We start from the raw sequence: 18,785 nt of genomic DNA on the forward strand, positions 1-18,785 counted from the left end.
TATATTTATACAGACATTAAACTGTGTTACTATAAGTAATGCAGTCAAATTACTGTACCTGCATGTGTATTAACCCCAGTGCAGACAAATTCTGCTTTCTTCACAGGAAGAGCAATAGTGTTGATTCCAAAAGTACACTAAGGTGATTCTAATAATGTTATTTCCAAATTGTTTCAAATGCTACACTTGGAATGGGGTAAAAACTTTACAGTTAAAAATGTATTTTCAAAACTCTGATAACTGTTACTGTCTTACTGGCTTCCAAGGGTGTCCAGGCATTTTTCATTTAAGTGGCAAAAGGATAGAAGGCGTCTTGCAAGCAGACAAGAATATTAAGCAGCTCAAAAATACTATTCCTAAAGTGGCACCTTGAGAAACCTCCAAATATTAAATTAAGATGTTCAAAAAATTGCCTTTTTGTAAGCTTTATTTTTTCTAGGTAATAGGCCTGCTTTTTTTATCTTCAAAATTATGATCTGGTAGCATTTATAAATATGTTTCCTAGCAGTTATAAAGATGCTCGTTAAAGTATAAAGGTGTTTAAGTGAAACACTGGAAAACGCAATTGTTATTTCTCAGGTTGTACTAAAATCTGAGTCCCTTTGTTTGTACAAAAATGTTGTGTAAATTCCTCATTTCTGATCAATCTCCATTCCCTTGGAAGCCAGAACCAGTTCAAATTCCATATGAAGATGACTCCCAAAATAACACACTGCCTTTCCCCTATGACACAAGGGCTAAATTTATTGTACCTATACATGTGTACGTATATTATCTATTGCATACATAAAAAGTATAGTAACTGTATATATGGAAATACAGTAAAATATATGTAAATAGAGTAATAAATTGTCTACAATTTCCATGCACATGTTATAATGTAATAGATATAATTATATGTTTTATATATATATATATATATATATGTATATAGTGTAAGCAGTACATCAGCCTACCGAAGTCATTGCATGGGAATAGCTGATCTGAAGAATATTTTCTTCGTTGTTAAAAGACTGACTGATAGTTTGTGCCACCAGACTCAGGACTTGAAGAGACATTTCTTACTCCTTTTACAGTAATTGCCCCCAAACTGGCCTAAGATAAGAACGTGGGTCCTAGTTTTCACAGGGAGTGGCAGAGTCAGCACTGGATTTGTGCACAGTGGAGTGATTTTGGGGCACAAGTTGGTGGCATTCAATGGATTCTGGGTGGAATAGTTGGGGATTTTCTGTGTCAGTACACCCCAGGCTGAAGGTTCTGTCCTCTGCCAAACTGGAATTCCCTTTCATCACAGTATGAACTCTGTTCTACCGGGGACTGCTATGATTTACGCTGAATTCCTGTTCTCTTTCTTCCATCTTTGAACAAGTTTGAGCATTATTTGAGCAAACAAAGGGATGAATGACTGTTTTGATGTTAGATTGAAGAAAGTCTAAGTGTTCTGGCACGGAGAATTTCCAGCTTTAACAATGCTCTAGGCAAAATGGAAGCTTAATTTCTTACAGAAAGAGCTGTATTTATGATTGTGTATGTCCCTTGAAGTATGCTGTAAAGAAAGCTCGATCTCACATTAATGAGAGACACTGTAGAAAACTGAAATGCAGCTCTGGTCAGAAGTGTAAAAAACAACAAATTACAAGATTTCTCCTCTCATATGTGGATTGTTAACTTTCAGCACAGGAGAGTGAAGAAAGGAAGGGAGAAATCATGTTCAGTCTTAGGAAGCTTACCTGACCTTACACTGACCAAATTTCACAGTAATGTTAATAGCAATTAATTCAAATCAATTTGTCAAGTACTTTCACAAGATAACATTTATCCCAGTGCTATGGTCTTACAGTCCTACTGAACTAATATAAGTGAACTCAAAACTTAAGTTAATGAGTCACAGACTGAGTGAAAGACTACAGGAAGACTTGGCGTCGATCTGATTATATGCGGACTTGCATAAGAAACACGGCCAAGAGGAAAGTACTCTCAGGACTGTTTTGCAGCCCTACCCAGTGATCCAGAGCTGCTGTCCTCAAACCAGGCTGTCCCCGGGGACAGCGCTGGAGGCACAGCAGCGATGAGAAGGGCAGATGGGAGGGAAATGCAGAAACTAGAGGCGGAGAAGGCAAAGGCTGAAGGGACGAAAGAAGGTCACCGTGGTGGCTGCTGCTTGGAACGTTAAATAGTTCTCTGTCTAAAACAAATAAATCTGAAAGATAGGCGAAGACGAGACTAACAATTCTGATACTGGGCGAGAACCGCGTAGCAGCGCGGAGAGCGGTGTAGCCAAAGCAGCAGTGCCATGTCAGAGGTGGCCCTGTCCTTGAGCCCGTGCCCGGGGCAGCTGCCAGCCCAGCCCAGCCCGGCCCCGAGCGGGCGCTCCCGGTGCCGCAGTGCCGGCGGAGCGCACCGCGCTGTGCCGAGCGGAATCGGCGCCTGCACCTCTGCCGGGCGCGGAAAAGTCCCCGACAATTCCCGGCATCTGTCAGCTCGCTCACATTTCGCTTCGGGAAACAACATCTGCTTATTCACGGTGCCCGGCAGTGGAAACGGGACACGGACGCGATGTTATTCCCGCCGCGCCCTGCCACGTTCCGCAGTGCTCCTGTCAGGGTTTCCTACACTGGGATACCTGGCAAACGCTGCGGCCGGGCCGCCGCTGCCCCCGGGGTGAGCCCGGGCCGGGGGCAGTCGGAGCCCCGCGGGGTGAGCCCAGACCGGATCCAAGGGCGGTCGGAGCCCCCCGGGGTGAGCCCGGGTCGGGTCTGAGGGCGGTCGGAGCCCCCGGGGTGAGCCCAGACCGGGGGCGGTCGGAGCCCCCGGGGTGAGCCCGGGTCGGGTCTGAGGGCGGTCGGAGCCCCCGGGGTGAGCCGGGGTCGGGACCGGCTCCGGGTCCGGGGGGGCGGTGCCGCGCGCGTGGCTCTGGCAGTCCCCGACGGCCGCCGGGGAGCGCGCGCCGGCCGCGGGCGCGCGCACCGCCCCCGACGAGGAAGCGGCGCTGATTGGCAGTCGCGGAGAGCCAATAGACGACGGCGAAGCGGGAGCTTGCCCGCGCTCTCGGCCAATGGGGAGGGGACTGGGCGGGCGCCAGGGGGCGGGCGGGGGCGGCGGCCGCAGCGGCGGCGCCGAGCGGAGCGCAGGGGTCGGGTCGGTTCCGCCGCGCTCTCGCCGTCTCGTCACCCCCACCCCCGCCGGGCACGGGCGACGGGCAGGTCCCGGCGCTGCAGGTGAGGGCCGCTCAGCGCCAAGGGGCCCTGCCTTCGGGAGAGGCTAGAGCTGGGGGCCGGGTTGGGATCCCCGTCGGAGCCGTTGGGCAATGGCGGGCGGTGGGTCCGGGCGGGGGGAGCCGCTGGTGCCGCAGCCGGGCCGGCAGCGCTGCCCGTGCTGGGGTGGAGCCGAGCGCGCCGGCCCGGGGAACCAGCCCCGGGGACCCCGCTGGGTGCGGGTCGTCCACCCCACGCCGCTCCGGGGCTGCCGCTGCGGCGGGCGTGGGGAAGGTGAAGCTCTCCTTGCTCGGCGCCAGGCGGGGAAGGGCAGGGCTGGGGCTTGCGAGGGATGACGACACTGGCTCGGTTCCTGTAGGAGGGGAGAGCTCCCTGCTCGGGGAAGTTTAGTGACCCACTCGGTGGTGGCGGCGGCTTTGGTTTGGGGAGGAAAAGAAGGCGAGGATTGAGTTCTAAACTTGAGCAGCTGGGTTTTTCCTCCCGGCTTTGAAATCCCGGCGCCCCGGATGATGGCAGGTAACGATGCTGATTTGGTGGGAGGAGGTGTTTCTGCGGGGCAGAGTGAGGTTTCAGAGAGCTCAGGGCCTCCTGAGTACTGGTAATGAGCTCAGTCAAGCTTCTTGGTCTTGCCGTTGCCGCCTTCTGTCTTGACTTTCCCTTTTTTGGCCTGTGGAAAGAATCTCCTCATGTCCCGGACCGAAACGTCTGTGTGAGAGACAGGCATCTCTTTATGTGCACTGAGGCTACCTGGTTAGGGAAGAACAGGATGTGTGCAGTGTCTGCCTGGCTCGCTGGATCTGTCTCAGCTGTCTCTGCTCGGAGTGACTCAGATTCAGTCTTCTGAGCCGTCAGCCTCTTGCCTGAGCACTAAAGGAAGCCAGAAAGACGCAAGTGCCGTTCTCTGCCCCCTTTGTAAACTGAACAGTTTGAAAACTAAATGCAGTCATGCACTTTTAAACGCTTGGATTACTTGATTAAAAACGTAGATTAGCTAGGATAATTTAAAACTAGTATATCGCTGCTCACTTTTCCTGTACCTGTTTGTTTAAGTTTGATCATTTGGCACGGACTGGGGTAAAAAAATGAGCCGTGGATGTGCTAGGCACTTGTGTTTCTGTGCTCCACGACCTGCTTAAAAGGTGCCACAAGGCTGTTCTCTCTTGGTGTTGGGGAGTGGGTGAGGGATTCCCTTCTGCTAATTTGGATTTAATGCCAGCATCTGCTCAGCTCTTCTTTAAAGCCAAAAACCTTTCCCCTGCTTTTGAAAGTTGAAACAGTAGTAGTGCATTATTATAAGAGCCGTACTGAAGCCTGAATTATGTAAACAACCGAGTTTTCATTCTGGTTTTAGTGCAGCAAAAAGATCATTCTCATATGTCGGTGATGAGACCAGTGGAAAGGCACCACTTTGTTGCTTTCCGGGGCAGGGTGGGCACGCATGACATTATGATTTTTATTTCTGCTTAAAGGTGAGCAGTGGTAACTAAAAGAGTTTGCCAGCTGTGTTTCAGATGGTCAAAACTTGTTAATTGCATTCTTTACTATTAAGGTTTTTAGCACTGAGCGCTCATGAGCTGCCTGTTTTATACCTGTACCTGCCTGAAATTATATTTTGTCAAACTCGCAATTTGCCTTCAAATATAGTAGTTATATTCTGCCAATTATGACTGAATCAGCTTAAAAGGAGCACGTATTAGCATAAGGAGCATGTCTGTTGAGCACAGTGCAGCATCATTTTAGAGATCCCTGATCTCTGTACACCACAGCTGCAGTGTGCTGAGCAGGAGAGGTGTGCAGGTGCCACCTTGGTGTGACTGTTCTGTGCTCAAGCGCTCCAAACTCCCTTTGGGAAGTAGTTTACAAATCTGGATCGTCTTTTTTCTTTTATATGCCTTTGAAATACCATCATAATAAAATGGCTTTTTGACTGCGGTCTGCATCATTGTGGTTTATGAATGTTTTTGGACAGTGCCTTCAGAAAATACCTAGATGATACATCTTTCTAGCGGGTAGATGTCTGCTTTCTTTTCTTGTGACAAGCTACTTGAATGTTGGTCTGAAATCAGTGGACCTGTTATTTTTACCAGGTGACATGTTTGGGTGATTTAGTGTCAGGAATGAGAAGTTTTCTTCTCGTGGTCTGTCTGTGGAGCATATGGGCAGCTTTTCCTGTTCTAGAGCTGAGTGAGCTGCGTGCTTAAAAATGTCCATATGTCAATTCTGTGCCTCCCTGATCATGGTTCAAATGAGCCTGAAGGTGACTGTAGGTTGAATGGGTAGCCTGTAAATGCAGGCCAAGAAAGTTCCGTGCTTATTGCAGGAATTGGATGAATTGCTGCCAGTCAAAAGTTGCTTAAGATTGTACAAATCTGTGTTGTAATACATAGTTGTAAAAGGTAGTTTTCTGTTTGGGAGTTGGTGTCTGGTTTTCTTAGTGTAGCAGCTTGTGGAAAAAGTGTATCTTCTCTTACATTAAGCCAGGCGAAGAGTAGATGCAGATTGAAGGTGGTTTGTGGTTTTGTTTTTCTTTAATACATTTTTTTTTTAACATCCATATAAACTAAGACATGAGTGCCTTTTTGGTTCTTAGAATATGTTTTTTTTAAAAAACCTATGATTTAATGACTTTCTTGTTGCTTGAGACCTGGAATGACGTGTCTAATGCTTGAATTTAAGACTAGTCTGTGAGATTAACAACTTCTTTGTAACGTGGGATTTAATTCAAAGTGTCATAATCCCCAGAACTTCAGGAGGTGACACTGTTCCTTTCAACTAAACCCAATTGCTGATTTTTGACTTAATGTAACGATGAACTATTCCAAGGAGATGAAAAGGAAGAAGTAGGAAATAAGAAGAGTGGTGAGGTAAACCAAGCTAAGTATTATGTGATTGAATAGAATGCTGTATTTAATATGAACTTTACATGGCTGGTTGGCTCACTGGGGTTGAGAAGGATAACCTGGAGCTGGCAGTAGAACAGCTGCTATATTCTGGGGTTGGTTTGCAGCCTCTGTAGTCCAATTTGTCACAAGACTTGAATGTTATTCCTTTTTGTGTTATCCTTTAAGGTGCCTTGCTTAGGGGAGGGGAATAATCCAAATTTCTCTAATGTTGGTCTAGAATCTGCCTTGATGAGTGCCCCTTGGAGTGTGAGGGATTCTGCTTGCGCCACTGGTGCACTTGCTTGGAGTCCTGTGGCTCTTGGTGGACAGGATGTGTCAATATTTGAGGAGGTTCCCAGCCCTAATTAGCAAATAGGGGTAGAACTAACATGGCTGTTGTAACACTGCACAGTAATGAGCTCCAAGGCAAAAAGAAAATGTCTCTCAGGCTTTAAGTAAGGTGGTTTGGTTCAAATTTTTGGATTATGCAAATATTTTAAAACTCTTCTGGTTTACACAAGGAATTGTAAATATTTTGATAATATTGGAAACCTGTATCTTGAACTGTTTGGCTTTGGGCCAGTGCATATTGTTAACCCTTTTTGCTTGTGTAGGACTCTGCTTTAAGAACTAATTCCAAGGCATCTATAGACCAACAATTTAAACAACCTTCTTTGCCTTTTATCACACACCCTAGAGCAGTGAATGACAACCCAGACTAAAGTATAAACAGCAGAAATTGTGAGAATGAGAAGTCTGCATGGTATTATTAAATATTTCTTTGACAGAGTTTTACTGAAACCAAAAAGGCTGGATTTTATGTCATCTTTTGACATAAACTTGTAAATGTAACATAGCATATGCCCTGAAAATGGGCACCACTCAGACTTTAAGTGACACTGTGAATGTGAAAGTGTGGTCTAAGTATCATCTTATGCCAGTTGTGATTAAAATATCATGGAATGCTGCTGTATTTACAAGCTCTTAGCTTCTGATATAAAGTAATAAGTCATTTGCTACTAATAAAACCGGCTGACCTTGATGTTACTGCAGAATTCATCCTGAAGTCCTTGTTGCAGAAGTGTGATATTCTTTCTGTCTTAATTTATTGTGTCTTTGTGCATGAGTAGCGCAAACAGGGCTCATAAATCTGAGTTTCATGTATGATTGTTCATTAATCTCTCCCACATACCTGGTAAATCTGTTGCTACCTGGTGATTGTAACAACAAAATGTGTATGTTGACTGGGCTTTGAAAGGCCTAGCAGAGTTTTTGTGCCTGGCATGTCACAGCCAGGGTTTTGGATTACAAAACCAACTTGCACAGAACTTCTTACCTGGCATAGTAATAGTAGCTGAATTTCGAAATAAGATTTTTTATATATATATGTATTCTCAATAGCAGATGCACAGCCATACTTGATTAACTTCAAAATAATATGATGAAGAATATAATGAACTGGGCTTTTTTTCTAATTTCTGACTTAATAAGTTAAATAAAAGGTGCAGGATGAATATGCTTAATGTGCCTTTTTTAAAAGGGGTAATACGAAGTAGAGATTTCAATGAATAATCTGCAGTGAGTCATAGGACAAACGGGACGTGGTTTTGGTTTGACTTAACACCTCTCATCCTCTCCCTTAATTGAGGCTTTCTTGGCAATTTGACAGAAACCTACCTCCCTGCTGAGTGCAACAATGCTGCTTTCGTTTGGGAAAAATGATAAATGGATAATAAACAGGTACAGATCTGTTAAATGAACTCTCTGTATTTAGTGGAACCACACGTATGCAACATCAACTTGAAGGCATTCTTGCTTCCACAATCCTTGAATAATATTCTTAGAAACATTTTTTCCAAAGTCTCCACGTTCTCTTCATCCCTTAATAGTTAAAGATAGAAGCTTCAAAACTCATTTTTCAGTTAACTGAAATAATCTAAGCACTCAGAGTAATCTGATATATGGTCTACATACAATTGTGTTTAACTTGTAGGAGCTCCTGAACAGTTTGCTTTAAGGTCTAGAGGGAGTTCATTTGAAGGAAATTATTCCTAAGTTCCTGCTCTGTTGAGTGAGGTTACGGTTCCATTCCAGAATGTGAACACAGTTTTATATAGGAGAAACTGGGTAACCATTTCTTTTACACAACTTTCTTTAGTTTTTTTGGGGTTTTTTTTGTTTGTTTGTTTTGTTTGTTTATTTGTTTGTTTGTTTTGGTGTTGGAAAGCTTCATATAAAGAGTGCTGTCAGTCTGGTGTCATTCAGATATAGATAGAAATAAATTCAGTGGTTAGCTTTTCCTCTTTTGGGCAATTAAATTCTTAGAAACTGTTAAACCCACACCTGGGAGTGTTGCCTTCTCACTGATTATTATTTTAGGGCTCTGAGAGTTGAGGTTTTTGTCATTTTTGAAAGCTGGTGCAACTGAAAGTAGTAACTGCCAGCACAGATGGATAAAGTATGATCAACCAATAACTTTTGATTCATGATGCCTCTTCCCAAAGCACACTTCCATGCTGTTTTAAGCAAAAAGAGTTCGAAATTGAGCTTTAGGTGAAAAAAAAAGTTTTATTCTGTTACTGTGTCATTGATGGCCTATGGTTAGATGACCATGGTTGGATGCCAGCTGCCCACCAAGCAACTCCGTCACTCTCCTCAACTGGACAGGGCAGAGAAACTATAACAAAAGACTCACAAGTTGAGATAAGGACAGAGATCATGCCCCAGTTATGATCATAGGCAAAACATACTCAATTCAGGGAAATTAATTTAACTAATTGCAAATCAAATTAGAATAGGGTAGTGAGACATAAATCCAAATCTGAAAACACCTTCAACCAACCCTTCTGTTTTTCACAGGCTCAGCTTCACTCCTGATTTTTCTGGCTGAGTGGCGCAGGGTGACAAGGAGTGGGGGTTGCAGTCAGTTCTTCACACATTTATCTCAGCTACTCTTTGCTCTTCACACACTTTCTCTGCTCTAGAGTGGGTTCCCTCCCACAGGAGACAGCTCTCTACAAACTTCTTTAACATGTGTCCTTCTCTCAGGCTGCAGTTCTTCACAGACTGCTCTGGTGTGGGTCCTTTCCAGAGAGTCGGTCCTTTAGGAACAGCCTGCTCCAGCATGGGTCCCCCACAGAGTCACAGGTCCTGCCAGGAGTCTGCTCCAGCCTGGGCTTCCCATGGTGGGGTCACAGTCGCCCTTGGGCTTTGTTGGCTCCTCCACTGTGGGGTCCTCCATGGGCTGCAAATTTGGCTGTATCCTCAGGAGTGTGTGTTGGAGATGGCTTTAATGAATAGGCAGGTTTGGTATGTGGATCATGAATTTGCATTCTATAGACATTTTAAGATATTATCACTTGATTAGGCAGATGTTAATTGCTGCTGCTCTTAAAATATGCAATTAAGTTGATTATCCAATTGCTAATAGTATGCAGAAGAAATGCAAAGGAATGATTAATAGATTTTAATCCAAGAAAACCATTTGTAATCATCTGATTTTTTCTGAAAAAGACTATCCATAGGACTTGTGTGAATGAATCCCTGTTGGAATTCATCCACAAAGAAAATTTCCCATTTAGATAAAATGGATGTAGTCTACCACAACCCTGTTAGCTGCCCAGTTAGCTAATTAGTCCTGCTGCCTCGAACAGGGTAATCTCTCTGATGTATAGTAAGATAATATATACTTCTAGCTGCCTACCTAACAGAACTTGATTTATATCCTACAATTCATTGAGCATGTTCAACTAAGTGTTCTGCTCCCTTTCAAATTCTTCAAATTTAATGCTTAAAATATTAGTTCATATTTGTAAGATAGGGAAATTAAACTTTGTCTTGATACAGTCCAATGTGAATTGCAAATTAGGCTCTTTAGGTTGTGGTAATTTCAGCAAACAGTCCAGATCGGTCTGTCAGCACTGACTTTGGTCTTATTTTATATTTCCTCGGGCTTTTTTTTTAACTGGTCTGGGCAGTAGATCAGTCATGATTCCTGATCTGTTCACAGGTCACCAACAATAATGGTAAATAGCTTAGCAGTAGTTTGGTGAACACATCCAGCTTTGTAATATTTCTTGACTATTTCTTTTCAGGGCTTAAAATAAATGTAACATCAGACTGAGCTTGTATTATTCTGTCTCTTGATCAGAATACCTTGTGAAAGCAAGTTCAGTGCTGTGTTGAAGTGTAGGTCCTCAGCATAGTCACCATCACTCAGGATGGTGTCCTCATAAAAAGAAAGCGATGCTAAGAATTTGGTTGTATAGTATCTGTCTTTTTACTGTGTAATAATAATTATCAGCTTGGTATGCTCAGATGGAATCTCGCTTGTTCTGTTTTAATAGACTTGTCCTGGTTTTGGCCAGGACAGGTTAATTTGTGTAGTAGGCAGGAGGGGTGTGGCCAGGACCTGGAGGTTATTCTGTACTACTTCAGGTAATTTTCCAGGTTTGGAGGGAAAGGCTCCCTTCAGGAGCATGTAGGAGGGAGTGCCTGGGCATTGTCAGGGTGTTTCTTCGTGCTGAGTGTGCTAGAGCACCCCAAATTATATTTTAAAATTCTTGAACAAAAGCTGGTTTGGACTCCTATGTCCTTTTAATTTCTAATTTGAAGGCTAATAATCATATAACTCAAGATTATTTGTCAGCATTCATCTTCTGCCTTTGTTACTGCATTGAAGTGAGTGATAGCATTGTTGTGAAGGTTGTTACTGTTAGGATAATAAAGGATCTTTAAATGTATTTTCAGTTTACCAATACAACTATTTCTGTGTTCATTCTGCTATCTTCTGTCATTTCTAGCTTTTGTTATATTTGTTACAGTGAACTTCCCCTCTTTTCCACTTCACATAGAGGTATTTCTGTAGGTAATGCGGTCTTCTTCTAACGTGGCTTTGGGAACACCTATTAAAAAAAAGTCTTGCCTGATTATCTGTTATTCTCACATAATGCAGTAATATTAAAATAATACTGAAGTAATAGTATGTTATCAGATTGCTGAAGCTGAGCTCAGGACAGGTAATCACTTCTAGTTCTGTCATCCATTCTCTTTGGATCCATGGGTGCATGGAGCTCCTTCGCGGTGAGTGCAATGTGCTGTTTGAGTTAGGACATTGTCACCTATCAATCCCAAACATATTTTGGAGTTGGGAAAGTGAAGCGTGCAACAGACATGGGTGCGACCAAAGGGCCCCGCAGCAATGTGCCTTTCTCCTTCCCACAGCAGCTCATTGCAGTAGCTGTGTGTGCTGTGCTGTTTAGTGTGCATTAGTGGCCTCTGGTAGGTAACACTTAGTGCTCGTGTGGTGCAAAATGTCTATGAAGTGTTAAGTGCTCTTTAAACTTGCTAGTATTTCAAATAAGTAATGAATATTATTGCAGAAGTGTCACCACTCCTTTCTTGACCAGTCCCTCTCCCTACATAACCACATACAAACTCTTCAGCTGTGTGACGTGTGCAGTGAAGTTTCAGTGTTATTAAATGGGCTTGATTTATGTTCCCAAAGGCAATAATATAATCTCTTTACTTGTATGCCTACTGCTTACACATAAGCAATGGAAAAACCTTTTTGCCTTTCTTTCAGGGTGCCAGCCTTTTTCTGAAGGGTATCCTGTGTGTGGTCTGTGTACTTGCCTATTCTTTGTGTCAGCATAATGTCTTGTAGCTTGTTAAACTGGCTCCAAAGTTTGTTGCCGCTTCTACTCGCAGTGATAAGTTACTTCAAAACCAGTGACAGTCTGTGTTGTGACTAAAACAGGAAATCAGAGTTTTTCACTGGTGCTCAGTTATTTGTTTTTGCTATGTGCTCGGTGGTGGTTGTGTTTATCTGGCTGTGCTGTGTCTGGGGTCAGTTCTCTGGTCCAGCAAGAAAGTTTTTATTTTTGCAGAGTAATTTTCACCTGAAAAAAGCTTAGCACCTGACTTCCCAAACAGAATCGATGGCATAGGGATGGGTCAGGAGGGGTGACTGGGGATGGGGCACAAACTGTATCAGTCGCTGTCAGTGGAATGAATTTATGCCGTAACAAGGTGATCAGGCTACGTACTGAGCTGAGTAGTGCAGTGAATAATTTCTGTAGGGTTGACCTGTAAAGTGAGTGTTGAATGTAGCCAAGTCTCTGTATAAGTGCTTTTATAAACAGATGCATGCCAAAGATGATCAGGTGTAATAAAGGAAGGGAAATGGAATGGATATGAATGCAATTTTGCTGTTTGCCCTGGCAGCTGAAGCTGTGCTCCCTGAGCTGCTGAAATACAACTGAGAAAGATGTGACACTTCTTCACTCAGACTCTACCCTTACACTGGCCATAGTTAAGGGAATTGCAGGTATGCTTGAACTTGCTTCTTGACTTTTCCCAATTTTAAATGCATGGGTGAATAGAAAAGAAGTATAAAATGATATTAAATTCATCAATTTAAAGGTAAACTTGCTGGTGTTTTCTTGATTTTTTTGCTGAAAATATTTTGGAGTGGAAGGACCAGAAGACGATCGAAATACTTTTTAAAGTTAAACAAGATCCAAGTAGAAAGAAGAGGAAGATCTTTGCCTTTTTACTTCTAGAATATTCACTTGTAAATAATGTAGGTGTTTCTAAGGTTTAATGCTGATATTTTATTCTTACGTAATGAAAACAGTATTCATAGAAGAAAGCGAATGCTAAATAATTCTTTTGAAACTCCTAGCAGATGACTTAGATTAATCTATTAACACTTTATTGTTAAACCAAGTTCTGAAGAAGTAGCTTTGAATTTCAATTCAATATTTCATTTCCAAAATTGTTGCAATTTTGTGGAGAGAATCCAGTATGTTTTTATGATGTTAGTATCTTCTTTCCTTTGTTTTTCTTTTTCCCAGGTTATAATCTAGGTGTACAAAACCCCCATGCTATTGGCTATAATTTCCTAGACTGAAAAACTGCTTCCCTACCTTATTGAAACCTCTTTGGGTTTTTGGTTTTGGATGTTTGGTTTTTGTGCTTTTTGGTTTTGTGAGGGGTTTTTTGTTCATCTGGGTTTGTTTTTTTTTTGTTTTGGGGTGTTTTTTGTTTTTGTTTTTTGTTTGTTTGTTTTTTTGATTGGTTGGTTGGGTTTGGTTTTGGGTTTTTTTGGAATTACTGGAATTCGAGAAGTAGATTTAGTTGGATTCCTGTTACTTCTGTTGTGTGATACTGTCCAATCTCCTTTCTTTGCTATTGTGAGCGAACTGCTGTTCCACAGATTTATTTTTCTTTAGGCAGGTGCTTAGATTGGCTAGCAGAGAACATCTTAGCACAGTATTGCAGAACATTCTGTGATTTTCTTTGTTTAATTGTTGTGTGCACTGGGAAAGGTGCCTGGGATATCATGAATGTCTTGTCTGTTCATTGAGCTAGGACCAAATTTGTTATTTATATTCATACACACGAATTTGAGGAGATTAAAGGACAATCCATGTAGTTTTAAATGATCTGTATGTGAACCTTAAAATTTATTTTAAATGAGATTTGATCTTAAAATTGGTTTGAATTTGACTAAGAAATTCTTTGTCCAAAGTGGTATATAAGCAGCTGCTTCTGCTTTGGCTTGTTGCATCCCTATATCAGAGAGCAACATGTGGGTTTAGTCTGTATCAAATTACTGTATTTTTAGCTCTTGGTTTAGCATAGGCAATTCCATAGTTTCTGGTAGAATGTAAATCCTGTGGTATGTGGTGTCATGAGTAAAATCTGTGCTGTGCAATGTTAATCATTGTCAGGTCATTCCCAAACAGTTCCATAACTGATCAATAGATGAAACAAGTATCATGCAGTGATTCTGAATTTATATTGGGCTGTACAAGATAACCTGTAGTTTCTATGCTTTAGACTTTGATTATTCTGATAAAATATGAGGTTGTTTGTCTTTCTACAGAGATCCACGTAGCTGGGGTTTTTTACTAGCCCTGTACAGAAACTAAAACTGTGATTGGAGATCTCCCCTTTATCCCTCCTCCCCTTTCTTGCAAAAGAGGCCAGATAGGAAGCACCTTTGTTTCTACTTGTTGTTAGGCATTGCAGAAACACTTTGTGTGATTAAGGAAAAGTAGTGCTAAATTTAGCATGTAATTAATGTGTTGCTGAACAAAATTACTAGTTTTACAGTAATAATTTTAGAAGTTCTTAGGCCACTGCAAAGGTATCTTATTGCACAGCAGAAGGAGATGAACAGATTTCAAAGTTCCCAAGTACGTCTAAAGGTATTTCATTGGGTTTATGTTTTAGTTTTTGCACTTGCAGTATTTATTTCACATATGGATTATTTCATACATACAGATAAAATATTACATTTTCTGAGTGAATATTGCTATCCCAGTATATCTTTTGATATGTCTGAGTTGTGAATGATGTAGTATTTCAGTTTTGAAGTTTATCGTGTGTTTGGTTTCTTTTTAATTTTCAGGGTTGTGTAAAGTATTTCATTTATCTAGCATACTCACTGGAATTCAATTTATTAGGTAGGAAAAATACCATCAAAATCTGTTGTACAAATTGGCTCTTTAAAGCTGAAGATTTAATAAACACACTTCTCAAAATATGTTTTGAATTTGCCAAGGAAAAATGTATCACATGAATCCTTCCATTTTTTTTATGGCAGTGAATAGTTAGAGAACAAAGTTATGTAATCTCATTTCAGGAAAAAAAAGCTTTTATGAAAATCTTGTGAAACACTCTTTGTAATGCAGCAGCAATTAACTTGTGCAGTCTTCAACCCTGCAAATGGGGAGAAACAAGCAATGTAGAACTTACAGCGCTTGTTAAATTGCTTTGTCTACTGTTGTTGCAATCCTCCAGGAATCTCCACATTGCTTCCCAGAATGAATTAAATTGGAGCTACTTTCTCTGGTTATGCAGCTGAAGCAGCTCATGAGAATCATTGGAATGTGCAAAGAATAGCATATTGCACCTAGGCTTCGACATTAGAATTTATGTAACTGTGAATACTGAAAGGGCTGCTGGAAGTCCAACTACATAAGTTTTAAAAGACATTTATATCTTATTTCCAGTTGTTTTCCTGTCCTCAGGACAGGGGAGGGAGGAAATCATCTCAGGTGAAAGACAAATTCAAGTAGGGATTTGTGATATATATTTGTCAAATACCTAAAATGAAAATGTAAGAGCTTGGAGTTTTATTTAAAGTGGCTGCTGAATCTTAAATATTCAAGCAAGAAGTTAGTTATTTGAAAATTCATTTAATGATTTGTTATTTTATTTCTTCTGGTTTTGTCTAGAATTCAGAACTTGATACAGAAATACTGGTTAAGCTGAGTAAGCCTTATGGAAGTAACTTGTCTCCAAATCCTGAAGCCACTGAATATATTCTAGAATATTACTGTTGAAATGCCTTAACTAGAGGACTGTAAAATGTGAATTTAGAGGTTTTCAGGATTTGGATACATTTTCAGTGCTTTTATCTTACAGCAAAAGTGCTGGCTTTGTACTTGGATATATTGCATCCCTTGAGCCAGAAGTTTTTCTCATAGCTAGAAGAACCCTTTCTGTATCATTGTGTCCTGATTACTTTATCAGTGACATTAGGAGGAACTTTTTTCAACCTGTCTATGTTGGTGCTGTCTTCCATTGACTTTCACCTTTCCAGACACAAGAAAATGGGCAGTGCTGAAGCGTTTTGATTGCCGGTTGGAACCACAGGGGAGTTGGTAAAAGTAATTTTAAGGCTAAATTTTGCTAGGACTTAGTCACAGCTGTGAGCCAGCATTAAACCTGTTCAAATGGCCTTCTTTATTGCTGCAACCTATTTTTAGGTTGAAAAGGCTATCTTTAGAAACTTCTTTATTTAGTGAACGTTGTAGGGATATAGTTCACATATTCTTATACAAGCATCCAGGGAGAACTTGGAAAAAACCTTAAGACTCTTCTGATATTGCATAATAGTTATGCTGCAGTTCTAAATTGTTCCAGTTGGTACCAGGCATCACTACTGAGAGTGAAGACCAACAGAAGATTTCTGTGGCAGCTACTATATCATCTTTTAGAAGAAGTTTGTAAAGCTGAGCTGCAGGTAGATGTTAGTTCTGACAGAATGTTAACTACACTGGTTTGGTGTCATTAAAATTCTTCAATTTGTGTATCAATAAGAACAGACACACAAATATTTCTGAAAGAATAGGTGCCTTCCTTTGAAAGGAGTTTTAGCTGTCAGTGGTAGAAATGCAGGTCTGAAAAAGTTTGGATTTAGAGCCTTATCTCATCAGTGGATGTTACAATAAAAATACATTCATGTGATAAGGAACAAGTAGTTATACCAGGATGCACCATGGCCAAGACAAAGACTAATTGTCGAGTATGTGTGTACCAAATGAGTGTTTTTAAATACTTGAGTATCTGCAATTTATGTAATGCAAAATGGACCATAGTGAAAAACCTATGTCATTACATAAATTAAGTATAGTGTGAACTTTTTGTGTTGTACCGGTACCATGAAATTTTTCTTCACATATTGGAATTCATAGTTAAAGGATTAGTGAATGGCTTTGACTGCAAGATTCAGCTGTGTAGCCTTGTACTTCAGCATAAGACAAAAAGAAAAATGGACTACAGTTGTGTGTGTGCAGAAGGTAATGAAGCAACTGAAATGTAACTGGCCATGAGAACTGACGCTCAACTTTTGTCTTTCAGATGTCTTGTGAATTGGTAGATAATTGATTGTAGAGTCCCCACCACTGAGCACTTTCAAGCTCTGACGGGACGGGGTGCTAGGTGATCTCAGCAAGGTTCCCTTTCCCATGAAGGTTTGGACTAGAGAGGTCAGGCTGTTGCACAGTTCTGTGATCAATACAACTTGACAAATACTCAGCTGAAGTGTTTCTTACGGGATCTGACTACTGAGGCAAAGTGTGGCTGTTGAGCCCTCTTTGAAGAGATATTGAGTAGTCCAGCCTTATCTGCTTCCTGGACTTTTCAGGATCCTGTGACCCTTGCCATAATCCTAATTTTTTTCCGATTTAATCAGTTATTGTATTGACTTCCCAATTAAAATCTAGCATTAAAAATGCAAACAGATCTAACATTTATCTTCTGTGGACCTGAAAAGTAATGGATCTTTTTTTCTGATGAAAACAAAGTCTGCTAGACTGTCCTCTTGTCACAGTTAACTAGATCACCAATTGTGAGATTCAAATGAGCAGAATTTCCAATGCTAAAGTGTCACTGGTCTATGACAGGATCAATAAACGTTAGCCTTCCTTGGTTTGAAATTGGCATTTTCACCTGGAATTATGGCTACAGGCTTTTTAAGATAGTGTGACAAATATAAAGTAGATAATAAAGTTTTCTCTTCACATGAAATACGCTGAATATTCAAATTCTTCATAGCTCTTATAAGGGGAAAAGGTAGGCAGTTTGTTGGCAGGTGCCAAGAGTTGGACATTTCATTTTCAGAGTCATAAATCACAAGATGGAGAATAAATGCATGTTGTCTAATGAATCAAGGTTATTGAGCTCTTGAATACTCTACGTAGCACATTCTTTAATAATGCTATTTTTAGATGTAAAATATAGCTTGTTTTTAAGCTATATATCTGTTTTTGTAATTTAGGATGACTCTGATGCATCAACTAGATATTTTGCCTCAGTGAAGCAGCTCTTTTATCTTTCAGATATAGACAGTTGCACAAGTTTTTTCAGTATAAAATGAATTTCAAGTCAAACACAACAGGAAAGAAAGAAACCATTATAGAAGTATTTCTGTGTGTACCCTTCAGATATTGTACCACAGGTTAATAATACTTAATGACGAGACAACCCTTACAGCTAGACTCACCATCTCTTTTGTGGTTTTAGTCTTCTCTTTTTAAATTACGCATCTGTCTTGAACATGACTTTACCTGTTCTGAGATAACCTTAGTAGATACTCCAAAGTATATTTTAAAAATATTTTTTACAATTGTTCTTTTGTGTGCTCTGTGCCCTTAAGCTTTAGGGGTAAGGACAAAACAACTTTGAAACAGCTGTGGTCTGAGACGTGACCTGATTGTGTGAAGGTTCCTTGTGACCCTGGCTATTCAGCTGTTGAGCTGCATGTATTCGGAGCAAGTGTCAGTGAGCTCATGGCTGGAGTTTCTGGAGGGATTCTTTTCATGGCTTAGAGAAACCTCTCGCCTTCTCCAGAAAGCTTAAAATGACCAAGGAGTTACCATGGGTACTGTTTATTACTAGAGGTGGCATTAAATTTGTGAGTTTAGGAGATTTTCTAGAGGTGGGCCTACTTTTTCTCATAATGTTCATACTAAGTCTTCAAGCCTTCAGAACCAGAAGTGAGAAATGTCTGTACTTAAGTTTCACAGGTGTTCTCAGCTGAAATGCTCTTGACTTGAACTGTGGTGCCAGAGTGTGATTATGAAAAGTATCATATGTGTTGCTTGAAAAATACTATAAATAGTATTTTTCTATATTAAATTTGTCATAGTTTCTTCATTGTCTAATGTTTTTTCTGCAGTATTTCAAAGTCTTATATATCTATTTTATTCTACCATATGATAAAGATAGTTAAATGTGAAATTTATTATTCATTGAGTAAGCACGTGACTTGGTTTTCTTATTCTTGGAGAAATAGAAATCTTATTTTCAGTTAAACTTGGAAGGTATTTCTGTATAATTGAAGCTTTCATCTTGCAGCTGTTTCAGCTGTTGAATGATTTAATCCTTTTTT

General features: G+C 40.8%; 1 protein-coding gene across 5 annotated transcripts in view; it reads left to right on the forward strand.

Annotated features, from left to right (window-relative positions):
- The first annotated feature begins 3,102 nt into the window (after nucleotides 1-3,102).
- PACSIN2 (protein kinase C and casein kinase substrate in neurons 2) overlaps nucleotides 3,103-18,785 on the forward strand; it is a 53,397-nt gene continuing 37,714 nt past the window's right edge. For 3 of the 5 annotated variants that reach the window (XM_066183689.1, XM_066183692.1, XM_066183693.1), the window contains exon 1: nucleotides 3,103-3,218. The gene's annotated coding sequence lies outside the window, so the exon portion shown is untranslated. Of the gene's footprint in view, nucleotides 3,219-3,524; nucleotides 3,732-12,322; nucleotides 12,426-18,785 lie in introns of those variants that run through there. The other 2 variants (XM_066183690.1, XM_066183691.1) reach the window with 2 other exon arrangements.

This window comes from Chamaea fasciata, unplaced genomic scaffold, assembly GCF_029207755.1.
Source record: "Chamaea fasciata isolate MVZ Bird 193981 ecotype frontalis unplaced genomic scaffold, bChaFas1.0.hap1 SCAF_5, whole genome shotgun sequence".
NCBI lineage: Eukaryota > Metazoa > Chordata > Aves > Passeriformes > Sylviidae > Chamaea > Chamaea fasciata.